Here is a 13694-nt window from a genome sequence, read left to right as displayed (position 1 = left end):
GTATGACGTGAAATATTTCAGTTGTCGCAAAATAAATCTTTTACATTCCTGAATATTTTTTGTTGCAACAAAAGCGCTTCTTGTTGAAATGGAAAAAAAACTGAATTTAAAAAACAATACAGCTTGATTTATTTTTTAAACTTCTGTGTTAAATTTAAATGTAACTTATGATTTGAACTTATATTTTTATGATTGCAAATATTTTTTTATTTCTTGAATTAAAGTATTTCCTTCAGGTAAATTCTTATCCTTTACGCTCACAGCGTCCTGCGCAAATAGCTAACTAGGGATGCTATTTTCGACACAAAAGAAAAACGCACAAAAGACTTTTGACAGTTTGGGCCCTAGCATGTGTTACCGGTGCCTGGGATTAGATTACAAACAAACTTGTCAGTTCGATTCAAGTCAAATCTATTAATACTGACAAAAACTCTACAATTAAATTAAAAATCAGGCGAAAAAATTAATCTGCGTGTTATTCACCGATTGGCAAAAGTTCATTAAGAAATTTGCAGCGATTTTGACGAAAAAAACAAAACTTATTTATAAACATCATATAAGTAGAAATATATTTTTTAATCCTGACTTAATATTCTCCAAAACAAAATCGGGCTTTTAAATACTGTTACATTGTCACATTTTTAATCGCAGAAAACCATAGAAATGTGATTACAATTTTATCAACAAAATAAATTTCGCTTGCTCATGTTCTAAACCATGTAATTAAACCCCACAGAACATTTACAACTGACCGCCGACTCCATCAACAGTTGCCGCATCAAACTGAACCAACATAATAATCTCATCGTAACAATTTAATAGTCGTTCCCGTGAGCGCCGTTGGGCAACAGGTATTGTCCGCATCCCTTTACTGTCCTGCTAATCACCTCACTAACAACCATCAAAAGCCGCCGCCACCGAGTTTCGCCACCCCCGAAATGCCGACGCCTTTCCCCGCCGAGCGAATAAATTCTCCCCCTTCAACCAAATCGTCTTCCCCAAATCGCGATGAAAAACGCGATCGCAAAGCTTCTTTGTCTGGCCATTGTGATGTCACCGCTGTTGTTTTCTGCCCTAAACCACAGGAACGAAAAAACATCTGTAAATTACAACTTTGTATGGTTTTACAGCAACTGACGATGCCAATAACCGAAATATATTTTCTTAAGTACTACCGACTGATTCTGCTTCTTTGGAAACCTGTTTTCATATTAAGAATTATACTTGAAAAATACAGTGATTGTCGAAAAGTATGTTGCCTGTCAGAGGGTTAATTATTTACAACAAACTTTACCCGATTAGTTTCGCGTCTAACATGGCTAAAAATAATCAGAAAATCTTGAAGTCTTTGCAACAAGCTTCAGTTTAAGCGACACACCGAAAATGAAAACAAAAAGATTTCAGTATTATTTACCCTGATGAAGGCGACCTGTATGGGACGTCGAAACGTCGGAATAAAAATACATCTGCCAGAAGAGCTCTACAAACTTGATATTATGCCTGGCAGCAATAGCATATTATTTCAACCATAAAAACGCGCGATGTATGTCAAGGCGGCTTTCGCCATCCTTCAGCTTTAACATTTCCAAGACAAAGCGACGGATGGCTTTGAGGAAATATCGCTTGAAATGTTGTTTGGTTTGGAGACGCCCGGCTTCCGTTATGCTGACCTGAACCTGATCAGCTGATCCTAAACACGGAATTGTGGGGCCGAAATCAACCAATCATGAGTTGTTTATGAATAACCAGTTACGAACAAGTTAAAATGTATTTTTTTGTCAATTCTTTATCTCCGAATGATTTTTTTGTCACACACATTTCAAAGGATTTTCAAATGCCAATCATGGAACTTTAAATGACTTAATGTTGATACGAAAGCAACTTGTAACTAATAATAAAACTTCTCAACCTTATGACTTGCACCGATAAAACTAAGGTGTAATACATGATTCATTGAAACAAATGTACTTGGAACTAAACAACTGGCGACCAAAGCAGGCATTTTTCAACCTTCTTTCTATTATATATAAGCTATTGCTGCCAGGCATAATATCAAGTTTATAGAGCTCTTCTGGCAAATGTATTTTTATTCCGACGTTTCGACGTCCTGTCTTCATCAGGGTAAACGACACTGAATGCGACTAATATAGTGCACAATAAATAAAAGGAAAAAAAAGGAAACGCAAGCACGTCAACAACGCTACGAAAACTTTGTGACTTTGAAACTTTTCCTTTCTTTGTGTGGATTCCTACCTTAATATCTCGCTTAGTCACAAAACTTCACCAACTCAACCAGCCCTTCAACACACCGAACCATAGAAGGGAAAATGTCGGCATCCCGATCAGCTCCATAACATTATTACGACGCCCCGCGATCGCGCTCCCCCGATTGTTTGTTCTTCACTCAACTTTACGTGGTACACGAATACGCTTTTTCAATTGTCAGGAACTTCTACTTATTTGCGGGCAATAATAAAAACAGCCTCCCACAACTTTGAGAGTCTGGATGCGACCAATAAATTAATACGACGGCTCGAGTTGCTCACAAAGCTACCGTTCGATTTCACTGTTTAAACCAGTGGTTCCCAACCTTTTTAAGGGGGGAACTCGTCACAAAAGGTTGATAACCACTGGTTTACACATTTATGGACGCGAACTTACATTTTTTCAAGTGTCCGTCTACAAAGTAATCCACTGCTTTACCCAACCTACCCCAAAAACACTTTGCAGTTCACTGCGTTACCAAACTCTTCATAAAATCTTTGGTTTTGTATCACATTTTCACTGAAAATACTTCGAGGTCCGGGCTATAACGAAGCTTTACGAATACTACATTACCACGCTCGTTTCCTTAACCAACCTTCTGACTGATGCAGTCACTGAGTCAGACTCAACTGGAAGGTGCGAAAATCTTTCGTCGAACCACTTGCTCTGCTTTGTGGCTTTCTGGCGCTAATGCGTCAATGTTTGTGCGTCTAATTGACTTGTTTATATAAGGGCACGCGAAGCTCATAGTGAATGGCCGAACCTGCTGGACCGCACGGTCACACTTGGGTGTTGCTTCCCTGCTTTCCAACACAGGATTGTCACTGCCGCTCTGTCAACCACATTCCACATTTTTACTTCTCAAACTTATACGATGTCAGGACGTCGGAACGTCGATTGTTTACAATACTGCTGGATGAGCAATACTTGGTTATGTCAGGAATATGTTTTCCAACAATGCGCCAACCTCACTTTGTTGTGAGCCCCAGACACATAACGCTTCATAATACGGCGTAGCTGCAGCGCGTTTAATCATGATCCACCAATTGTGCCCTTCACTGTTTTGCGCTCCATAACGTTTTAATGTTGCGCAGCTATTTCCGGCTTGGTGATTATTTTAGTGAAATTGTGTTGCTATGTTCACCAAGCGAAATAAACTTAACCTTCATCTTTCATGTCAGCGAAACGGGCAAATCCAATTGTCGGGGCGCAGATTCTCTTGTTTAAACACCGACAATAATCCGAGCATTGGAATCAAGAAGCGAATATTGCAATGCGTGTGTTTTATCGCGAAATACTACAAGGAAAGGAAACAATACGGAATTAAAACAAAACAAGTTTTCGACGTGACGGGGAAAATATGCTGAAACCGCACAAACTTCAAAACTAGCTGCTGTTGCCGTTTTCCTCCACGATTCAGTTCGAAAACTAATTACGGTCGTAAATTTGCTCCATGCCTGCCCAAGGTCACAGCTGCCACCTTCAAGGTCACGCTACGTATGCGTTTTCATGGCAACCCCGCATCCCCACAATGCAGCGGTGTTTTGATAAGCCGAAGTGAATCGTTGTAAACCAGGTTTCAAAGCCACCGTTCGCTTTATTCGATGACTGGCATATTTTTATCGCTTTTATTGCGCAGTTTACGTTGACCAGTCTGTTACATGTGACTTACGAAAGCGTTTACTGGCGAAATTGGGCTGGGCTTTGTGGGGAAAAATGCTCATTGCATATTGTTGCGGTTATCTACTTTAATATATTTCGTTTATTCTTTCAACGGGGGGTTTGCTTCAACTAAAATCCTGTCGGAAATAGTCAATAAAATCGTGAACATTACCATTGTTTTTGTGTTTTAACGTTGTTATTTTATGGGGGAGTTAAATCTACCAACATCAGACTTGACTCAGTTAAAAGCAGCTTGACGAAAAAAATTATGATGAGTCAAATTCGAAATATTTTATAAAAGTTTTGCTGACTCGAATCTAACGGCGTACCCGCTGGGTCGTTATGGTTACCGCTCATGAATGGGGCGACATGTGGGTGGGTCGGGTGACTTGTTTACCCCTCCCCCTATCTTTCACCCCGTCGTGCTTTGTGTGCGGACAGAAACATACACAGACCGAAGAAATATCAAATAGTGGCTGCTGTCTGACCAAATGAGAATCCCCAAAATCAAACACACGCGGCCTCGGCAAGGAACGAATTTCAGGTTTTTTCGAGGTTGGTGGCTGATTCAATCACTGTCGGCGCGAAATCAAAGCTCACCGCGCGACCCTTCACCGTTCTGCCGGATTCCGGAGCGAATTACCCCGCCGAACACGCGACCTTGTTTCCATTCCACTTATTTCCTGCCTCAAACTTCGCGACCCAAAACCCGCGACTCTTTAAGTTTTGTCGAAATTCGTCTGCGATGTTTTGAAGCTTTGACCCGCGGAAGTGACACTTGTCAAAACCAGGAAAACTCATCATACACAAAGTGGCCCCGAGAACCGACGGCCGGCTCTCCATATTTGTGGCGTAAAATTCGTTACATGTCATGTTAAGCGGGTTCCCTAACAAGAAATGCAGTTATGAGCGACAGTGGTTTCAGAAATGACTCCAAATATATTTTTGAACATACTTTGACATTCTTGTAAGGCTATTATAGCGGTTAAGGGCACCAAGCTCGAAAACATGGCCCCGAAGTTATGACGATCGGCTCTATTTGTGGCGTAAAACGCGTTACAAGTTATATTAAGCGGGTTTAGAAGTGTTTTCCAAATTCGACTTAATATTTTTTGAACATACTTTGACATTTTTTTGTGGCTATAATCGCGGTTAAGGGTCAAGGGCAGAAAGCTGGTTGGGAAACCGACTTTAAATTGCGAACAATTGCGTTTGTACACTACATAATACTGAACCCGGGCATTGCTAGGAATTTTCCTTACGAGTTTCACTGATTCATTTTCCCTTGAATCCACCACAAGTTTGGAGCCGCGAATATTAGTGGTTGCGCATTTTCAGCTTCGGTGCAAAAACTTCTCGCGCACGTCAACAATTTTACGCTTGCGCGGCTTGCACGGCAAAACGCGGTAACAGAATTATCGAAGGCGCTTTGCGGCGGATTACACCTCAGCAAGAAAGCTGGAAGCCCCTTGAATAAGCTTCGTAACACAGCGGTGCAAAAAAAAACTTTCAACTTCGATCACAAAACACATTTTCAGGTAGTATATGGGGGTCTTCTGGCAAATGTATTTTTAATCGACTTTTCGACGTCCTATAAAGGTCGCCTTCTTTAGGGTAAATAACACTGAAACGTCGGAATAGAAATCCATTTGCCAAAAGAGCTCTATAAACTTGATATTTTGCCTGCCAGCAATAGCTAATATATTTTCACGTATAGTTTCTTAGCTGACAATTTTGTTGCTTCTAAGTTGCCTCTAGACTGAACTGAAATACCTTACCTTGAGAATCAACCACAAACTGAACTGGATGTGGCAGATCTGCGCCACAGCCACCCGCCCAACTATAACAATTAAGATTATCGCTTTGAAGCTTGTGGCTTCCGTGATTTCTCGCAAGCGAAATGTGGCGTGGCGTTTATTAATTGCCATCGCCCATCGTCCATCCATCGTACCTTGTATACCGAACGTGCCTGGGCTCGGGAAATGTCCGGAGCTGAGAACCTTGTTTGGCCAGCCGTGAAAGACACCTGACTGGGGAAAATGCCTTCAAACCTCCCCCTCCTCCCCAGCCAGTTTGCCAGCCCACAGTCGCCCCGGTACAACCTCTGTATCAATTTATCAACACGACGAATGTTGCTTAATACATTGAAAACTCACTTAGACGTTGGGAACAACAACAACAACAACAACAACAACAACAACAACAACAACAACACTGCAACAGCTCTGGTACAGCTCACTGTGGACACTTTTTACAACTGACGTTGGTTTGGTTACGGGCGTCCATTAAAAACTTTTGACGAATCTCTCTATTTTGTGATAATACGGTGTTCAAGTTGACTGTGTATAGTCAACTTACATCACATATAAACAACGTTAAACTACAACGGACAACTTTTCTCTGAGGTTTTGCTGAACTTATGACACTCTGTCGTTTCACAAACTTGTCTTGAAGCGGAAATGCCTCTGAATTAAACTTCAACCGGTCGCTACTTTGGTGTGGAACGGCCACAACCTGCAGCAGTTAGATTTCACTCCAGTATACAACGTCTGACAGAGAGATTTGCCTGAAATGCGATTTGCCTGAAACTTGTGAAGACGTTAATTAGCCTGCGGCGTGTTGGGCTTGCGCACAAAACAAGAGCAGCACGTGAAAAAGTCGACAGATTAACGCAGGTTTGCTACAACCTTGCTCTCATACATTTACCCACGACACGGGGCTCGGCTTACAAATAAATCGATGCTGATATATCGCACACAGGTGTGGACTGGCCGCCTATCTCCTACTATCTCCGCCCGACCCAGATGCCGAGGTTCCAAATGGCTGCGTTGCCACAACCGCAGGCTTCTTCCCTTGCACAAATATTTCCCCATCACGAATTAACACTTAAGGTTTCGTTGAAGTTATTTTCGCGCCCATGTTGTGTGTTATTCCTGGGATTTGAAGTTGCCTCATCACAACTGTCGATCACTTGACTAAACTTACACAAATGCACGCGACTTGTCATGTTGCGGTCAACAGCCACCTGAACCCCAGGGCAGGTTGGTAATTTGACCAGACTCGCGTCACCGAATCGCGGCCGAATTTGTTGTTGGTTCACGATGACGGCGCTCACCCAAGTCGGACTGGGGTTGCTGAATTGTGCATGGCGGTTTAGAGTAAGATAAAAATCTAAAACAAGCTGAGATCAATGAGCCGAGGCGCGACGCAGAGCAACTTATCGTCGTGATCGCCAAAAACTCCGGCTTGTTAATAAAAGTTTGAATGGCGCAGGAATGAGTTTGTGGCGGTCGTATTGACTTTTTCATTGCCCCAGCCGCGAACCTGAAGGGCCTGGTTAATATTTCACTCGGTAAGAAACAGATTTTCAAACTGCCAACCCTTTCAACACCAGCACCTTATAACTTGGCTCAAACAATAGCTGAACCCCTGCTATTTGCTTTGCTACATTTCTTTTCAACTATAAACGTCCTCAGACATTCAAGACTTTGCTTAATTTCTCCCAACACACAACCTGATAACATGAGGCTTCATAAGGAATCAGGCAAAGTTTTAACCAACAACGCGTTAAGTCTAAACATGGAGTTCAAATCATCACACCTCCCGATCAAACCGGCTGCTCATCTGGAAACAAGTGCCCTTACAATGGAACTTAACGAAACTAGCGTTGGAATGAAGTGTCGGGCGCTCACCAGCTCTTCAAACACTCAAATACGGCGGCGGCCCGACACAAAGAATTCAGTTAGTACGAAGCCTAATTTCAAAGCACCTCATTCAGCCCCCTTACTCAACTGCCTCATCACAGACCTTGTTCCGGTTTTCATGGCTTCGCCAATATTGAAATGATTCCAGTACATGGAACTGCGGCATGTTAAAACGCCACTACATCGATTCCCCCTTTTTTCCTCATGCACTTGTGAATTGTTTAGCGCTGCGTGAATTCTGTCTAAAACACATTCTCCGCTCGCCAGCACGTTATTGTTGCCAGCAGTGAGCTGGTGGTGCAAGTGGCAAGCAGGTTAAACAACGATTACAAATAGACTCGGTTTGCTGTTGTGGGCAAACTGTGTATCCCGCTGACTTACACTTGCTGCCAGGAAAAGCACGGGTTGGAATGCATTGAGCCCGACTGTGTGTGTGCGGATTAATTTTAACGAGCGTCCCTCTCATTGCAAACCTCGATCGAAGCTTTGATCCCATTTGTTCGGCGCACGGGCTCTGTCAGTTCCACGCCATGCCGACGATAAATCACGACATATCAGCTTTGCCTGTGTGTGATGTTTAAACCCGTACCAGCTGCGGCCACTGAATCAAGGTTGTGCGCCTGTGGAAGTTCACTACCAAGCAGAGTTGTAAACGGGCCTGAAATTGGAGCCAGAACCCGAATCGTTTTTGAGAAGCCCGTTTGGACCCGAAAGTTTGATTGACAGACCTATATATTAAAGCTTCAGGAAAGACCAAGACAACAAACACAATAGACAATTGGTCTTGAACAAGGTGTTTTAGGGCTGTTTGACATTAGGTCAAGTCCAGCAACTGGCAACTTAGCTCGTTAAATTTTCAAATAAATACTGACACAAAATGTAAAGTCAAGCCCGAATCAGGCCCTTTTTCGAAGAAACCTAAGCCCGAACCCGAACTCTGCTACTAACCCTTGCATGTGGAATTTGCGTTCATAACATTTTAGTTGCACGCTTAACTGGCCATAGCTCGCTCGGGAACTAGCTTGAGTCTTGTACAGCGCTTTTTTTTCACCACATTACGCTGGTTTTAATTTCCCCTGGGACGGTGTTAATGTGATAATCATTTGCTGACATCAGCAAAAAAGGCACGACCAAATTGAATATTCGACCATTGCAAATTGAGTTAAATGTTAATGAACAAATGGGCGAGAGAAATTGGATGGAAACCGTCTGCCCAACTGTCAGATAGTTTCGGTATTGTGGTTCTGCTACAGCAAGTGGCATACAAACAACAGGAACAGGTGCAGTGGAAAATTTACATCGTGTTTGTTCCGTTAATGTTTGCTGGGTAAAGTTCAAACTTGGTTAAGTTGCCGTTATAACCACGAATTACGCAAACATGAAGTGGAGTGAAATATTAGCAGTATTTCAATCTTTACTCCGTTTCTATGACAATTTTCGCATTTAATCGATCAAATGGCGGAAAACAAATAGATTTCAAATCTTGTTTAAGTCCTTTTAAGATAAATAAGCGACGTTTCGCTGTTGTCAAATAACACGTTTTCCACCAACCAGGAAAAACAAAAACTTGTCGCCAGAAAATACGGGATTCCAACAAACTTTTTACGCGTTATTACTCCTAACACATAGTGTGACGTATGCGAGGAAATTTACTCCGAATATTCGGGAAGCTGACGTCACAATGGACATGCCCACGTGCGCACTGATCCGTGACGATGGGTGAAATAAACGCCGACATTTCGACGACGTTTGGACCGCGAAATTTCAACAGAAACCGGAAACTCGATTTCTATACGACCGAGGGAGGGTTGGGGTGATGATGGATAATTATGTCTGCGATGATCGAGACTGGATGGGCCGAGTAGCGGGGGTTGAAGCTTTTGCTGTGCGCGCGTTTGCTGAGGGATGTTTAATTTTAACCCGTAAACATGTATTGTAAGCTGCTGAGCCTCGTCGATTGGGTCTTTGGGGTATATGCATTGTAACCATACATTGGTAGAACAGGTCAATTTACCCCATAAAACATGTGCAGTAAATTGGTTTGCCTAGACCAGTGGTCGGCAACCGCGAGGAGTTTGTTACCGGCCCGTTACTTTTTCAGGATAAATACTCCAAAACTTTTTTCCCCTGTATCCCGGGGATGATAAACTAATTTAGGCGTTTTATTGTTGAATATTCTTTGTTTATTGAAGGCCGGTCCGCGATAAAATTTTAGTTTCAAAAATGGTCCGCAGTGCAAAAAAGGTTGTCGACCCCTGGCCTAGTCGATTGGGTCTTTGCGGGAAAATAGGGGCTAGTGAGTTAGGGCTCCTTTACCCCGCGATGATGAATCTCGGCTGGGTTGCGTGACAGAGTCCGGACGCGGTGACAGCGAAGGCGAAGCGAATGTTGAACGAAATTATTCGCATCCTGTGCTTTGAGCGACGCGATCCCGAAGTCTTTGATGCCCACCGAGCGTGGTCGGACAGGAAAAGTTCGGGAAAGCCACAGAATCGCGCAAATATCACGAGAAATCAAATAACCGAAATATTTCGCGTGCTCGAGGCCTCCATCATTCGAACTTTCAGCTGGAAATTGATTTGGGAAAGTACCAGGCGGTGGACCACCTTGGATACAAGGTCACGTTCGCACAGTCACGTGGTCATGAGCCAAGAAATGCTTTCGTCCGAAAAAGCGGTGATGACGCGATTGACCAGTCTTGGGGTTTGGTTGCTTAAAACAATTGTTAAACCGTGAATCACTTTACTTCAAGATGCTACACCTTTTATACAAACATGAAACTAGCTACTGGGCTTAAGGGACGGGGCAGCGACAAGTTGTCCCCTCTTTCCCCGGCGCAAACCCATTGTCAACGGCGCGGCGAATTTGTGTCGACCTTCCGAAATAAAACGTGATTTACTGGAGGTTTCGGCGCAGCGGAGCCCGGGTTAGGGTTGGGCCTTGTCAGTAGAAACTGTTTCCAAATGGCGCATTCAGATTTTGTTTTGATGGATTCTGAGGCCAAATAATGAACTAGAGTCGGTGTTGATGGATTCTCTGGAGCAAGAATTCAACCTGGCTTTGTGTCGATCTTTTTTAGTCGAGTTGCTGCACGAACATGCGCGACATTTCCAACAAACAAAATGTGGTGGTTTCCGAGTAAAGGTTGTTAAATTTGAGAAGTTTACTTGCATTTCTGCGCTGCAACACAACTTTTGATTTCAATTTGGTAAGGAATGGTATTTGTTACTTTTGCACAACAATAAACAAAGTCAAGTCAGTTTTGAATCAACTTATCCCGCTGCGCTAGTGCATTTTCGCTTGTTGTGGTCGCTTCATTACTCGGAAGAAGCCCTGCAGCGCTCATGACGTACTGGTGGGCAAAACGCTTGTTCAGTTTTTTTTTTATATAGGCCACTATAAAGCATGTCTCTTTTTAAGTCTCCTTTTGGCCGTTCTTTTCCATCATTAAACTTATGGAGAATATTCTTCATCTATATCAGGTTTAATGTGTTTTACCCGTTTTGTTTCACGCCCAGCCTCGTCGCGTGGATCGCTTGTTTCCGAACCTATCAGCTGTCACACCTGAACCTTGACCTCTGACCCCTGTAAAGTTTTGTTACCGCGTGACGCCCAAGGTCACCCTCCCACGACCTTGAAACGCACGTGGTTGATGTGAGAATTTCGACTGACGTCGGGATTTTCTTGCTAACAAATATATTTTGCATTATCTTGCATTGTGACGAAACAATCCGGGGCGCGTTAACGCGATTTCCCGTTCGACACGCGGATTTGCGGAGGGATTTCGAGGCTTTTAAGTAAAGTCGAAACATTGGATCAGACAAAGCAGGGATTTCTTTCCAATTAGCCCCTCAGTTGTTCAAAGTTCCAACAATACACATTCCAGACTGCACTTGTATATCTGATGAATCCCTTTGATCAGATTTCATTAAGCCAATGGATCAAAAAATCCCAAGTTTTGAAAAAAATGAGTTGCGCAACATTATAGAACGTTATAGCCCGCGAAAAATGGTGGACCACGGTTTAATCTCGGTTTAACGTTCTACACTTACACAGTCATGAATGACGAACAACTCTATTTATTTCTAAAGCTCAAATCGGAAAAATGCAAAAATAGCTTGCATTATGTTTCAATCGCTACTAACAAACAAAGCGGCCATTAGGAAGAAACAATCTTTTCACGTTTCTCTAACTTATGCGAACATCGTGCAGGAAACGTTTTAGTTATTAGTTTCTCGCAAACCAACCCACAGTCTGGTTCCTTTAAACATTTCAGCCTCCTGCTGAGCGCGGCCACTCAGTGCAGCCGCATGGGAAGTGCTGTCCAACTTTTAAATGATGGATTCCCGCACTGAGGTCGGTGAAGTCACACTGAAGTTTGTGCCCCAACCCTTTCATGTCGTTTCACGTGAAACTTTCACAAACTCTGATTCATTATTGCTGACGTAAGCTCGTTTCGTGCACAGCAGGAAAAAAATTAATGGCTGCGTTCCAAGCCCGAAGATTCTGGCGTCACTAATGTTGGCTCGAAATCCGATGTAAAGAAAAATTGTTGTTTGTTTCAAATTTTTATGCTACTTCTACGGGGTGGGAAGCCCAAAATCGAGTTGGTAAAAACAAAATGTTTTTCAACACGCCCAAAAAACAGAAGATTGTTTGCAACAACTTCGAAATATGATTTGTAAAAAAACTTTGCTTCATTGAGAATCTAACATTTTGATAAGCAATGCAACTCTAGCAGCTGGGGGATTTATCATTTGCTTGAAATGCATCAGGTAAATGGATTAGCATTGACTGACAAACCCACACAAGTTTAAAACAATCAACTCTACTACAGTAACATTGACAAAGTCAAAATTAAATTTTAGGACAAATCCGTACCTAACTTATAAATACAAAGATGAGGTAAAAAGCTGCTGCAGTTCGGCGGCAACTGATGCAAATCAAACCAAGTTATAAACAAACTTCAAAATAGAAAAGGACCAGAACTTATCACAACAAGTCGTGGTTATATTGTCCTTCACGTGTCAAATCCACCCGAGCACCCTCACACGTGTTGTCTTATCGCAGTTTCCATCACGCACCTGTTCACGAAGCGACTCAGATCTTCTGATAACCTTCACATGTGCCCGTATTGTCGCGATCTCGATACCACGCGCTAAGTTTACATCACTTTGTGGAAACTTCCTTGTTAACAGATGTTGGCTACACGGGAAAGCCCCTGAACTATAAATATAACGTCACCGATTCCTTCGTATATTTTGCTTTTAGCGTAGCCTAAACAGGTGGAAAAACTTTAAAGACAACAACTTGGAAAGTTTTCAAAGACAATTTGTTTCACAGTTTGCTGTAAAAAGGCTCAAGTTCTACCTCTTTCAGCAATTGATCAGTTTGCGCACTGCCAAAATGTACAGTACAAAAGGCCGTGGATAAAATTGATGAAACTTGCATTATTTTCAGGTATCTTGGAGCTCAATGATGTGACATATTAGCCCGAACCGGAATTCGGAAATTTTGGTCAATTTCGCTGACGAAGACACAGCAATCATTTCAGGTGAAAAATAGCAGATGCAGAAATTTCGATTAGTAGCTGTTGTGCAAAAAAAAACCTTACGACTTTTCCTTTAAGCGAAACTTTTACCCAGAATAGAGATTTTTTCTTAGTCTAACAACGCAGATTTGCCACAGCTCAGTCGTGTTACGTCATGTCTAAGAAACAATAACCCTAACAACGTCAATATTATGGCGTCACACAGACACCGGTTGCTATGCACACACACATTAAAGCTCATCATTGTTTCAACCCCGCTATCTCACATTGCCACAGTAGATTACTCTGTTTCAAATCCAAAAGTTAGGAGAAAATAATGTTGGTCAAAGGTTACTTGATGTCATGGGAAGATGACACGATGACATGACGTCATATGGTAGATATAAAGAAATTATCGGTTGTTTTCCAACCTGTTGAATTTGCTATCTAATATTTGGGTCGGTAACCAGGATTACAATGATTGCAGGGTTCGTTAAAAGGTTAATGTTACACTTGAATGTATAAGAACCCAA

At 42.4% G+C, this 13694-nt stretch overlaps 1 protein-coding gene across 2 annotated transcripts in view; it reads left to right on the top strand.

The window, feature by feature from the left end:
• Positions 1–13694, top strand: part of LOC145232234 (tRNA ligase complex-associated NAD(P)H dehydrogenase PYROXD1-like) — a 39515-nt gene that overhangs the window by 24009 nt on the left and 1812 nt on the right. The window contains exon 8 of one of the 2 annotated variants that reach the window (XR_013860846.1): positions 13092–13185. The exons of the other annotated variant lie outside the window; for it this stretch is intronic. The gene's annotated coding sequence lies outside the window, so the exon portion shown is untranslated. The remainder of the gene's footprint in view (positions 1–13091; positions 13186–13694) is intronic. 2 annotated transcript variants of the gene reach the window in all.

This window comes from Phallusia mammillata, chromosome 6 (genome assembly GCF_965637545.1).
Source record: "Phallusia mammillata chromosome 6, kaPhaMamm4.hap1.1, whole genome shotgun sequence".
In the NCBI taxonomy this organism is placed as follows: Eukaryota; Metazoa; Chordata; class Ascidiacea; order Phlebobranchia; family Ascidiidae; genus Phallusia; species Phallusia mammillata.
This window is presented reverse-complemented; position numbering and strand designations above follow the sequence as displayed.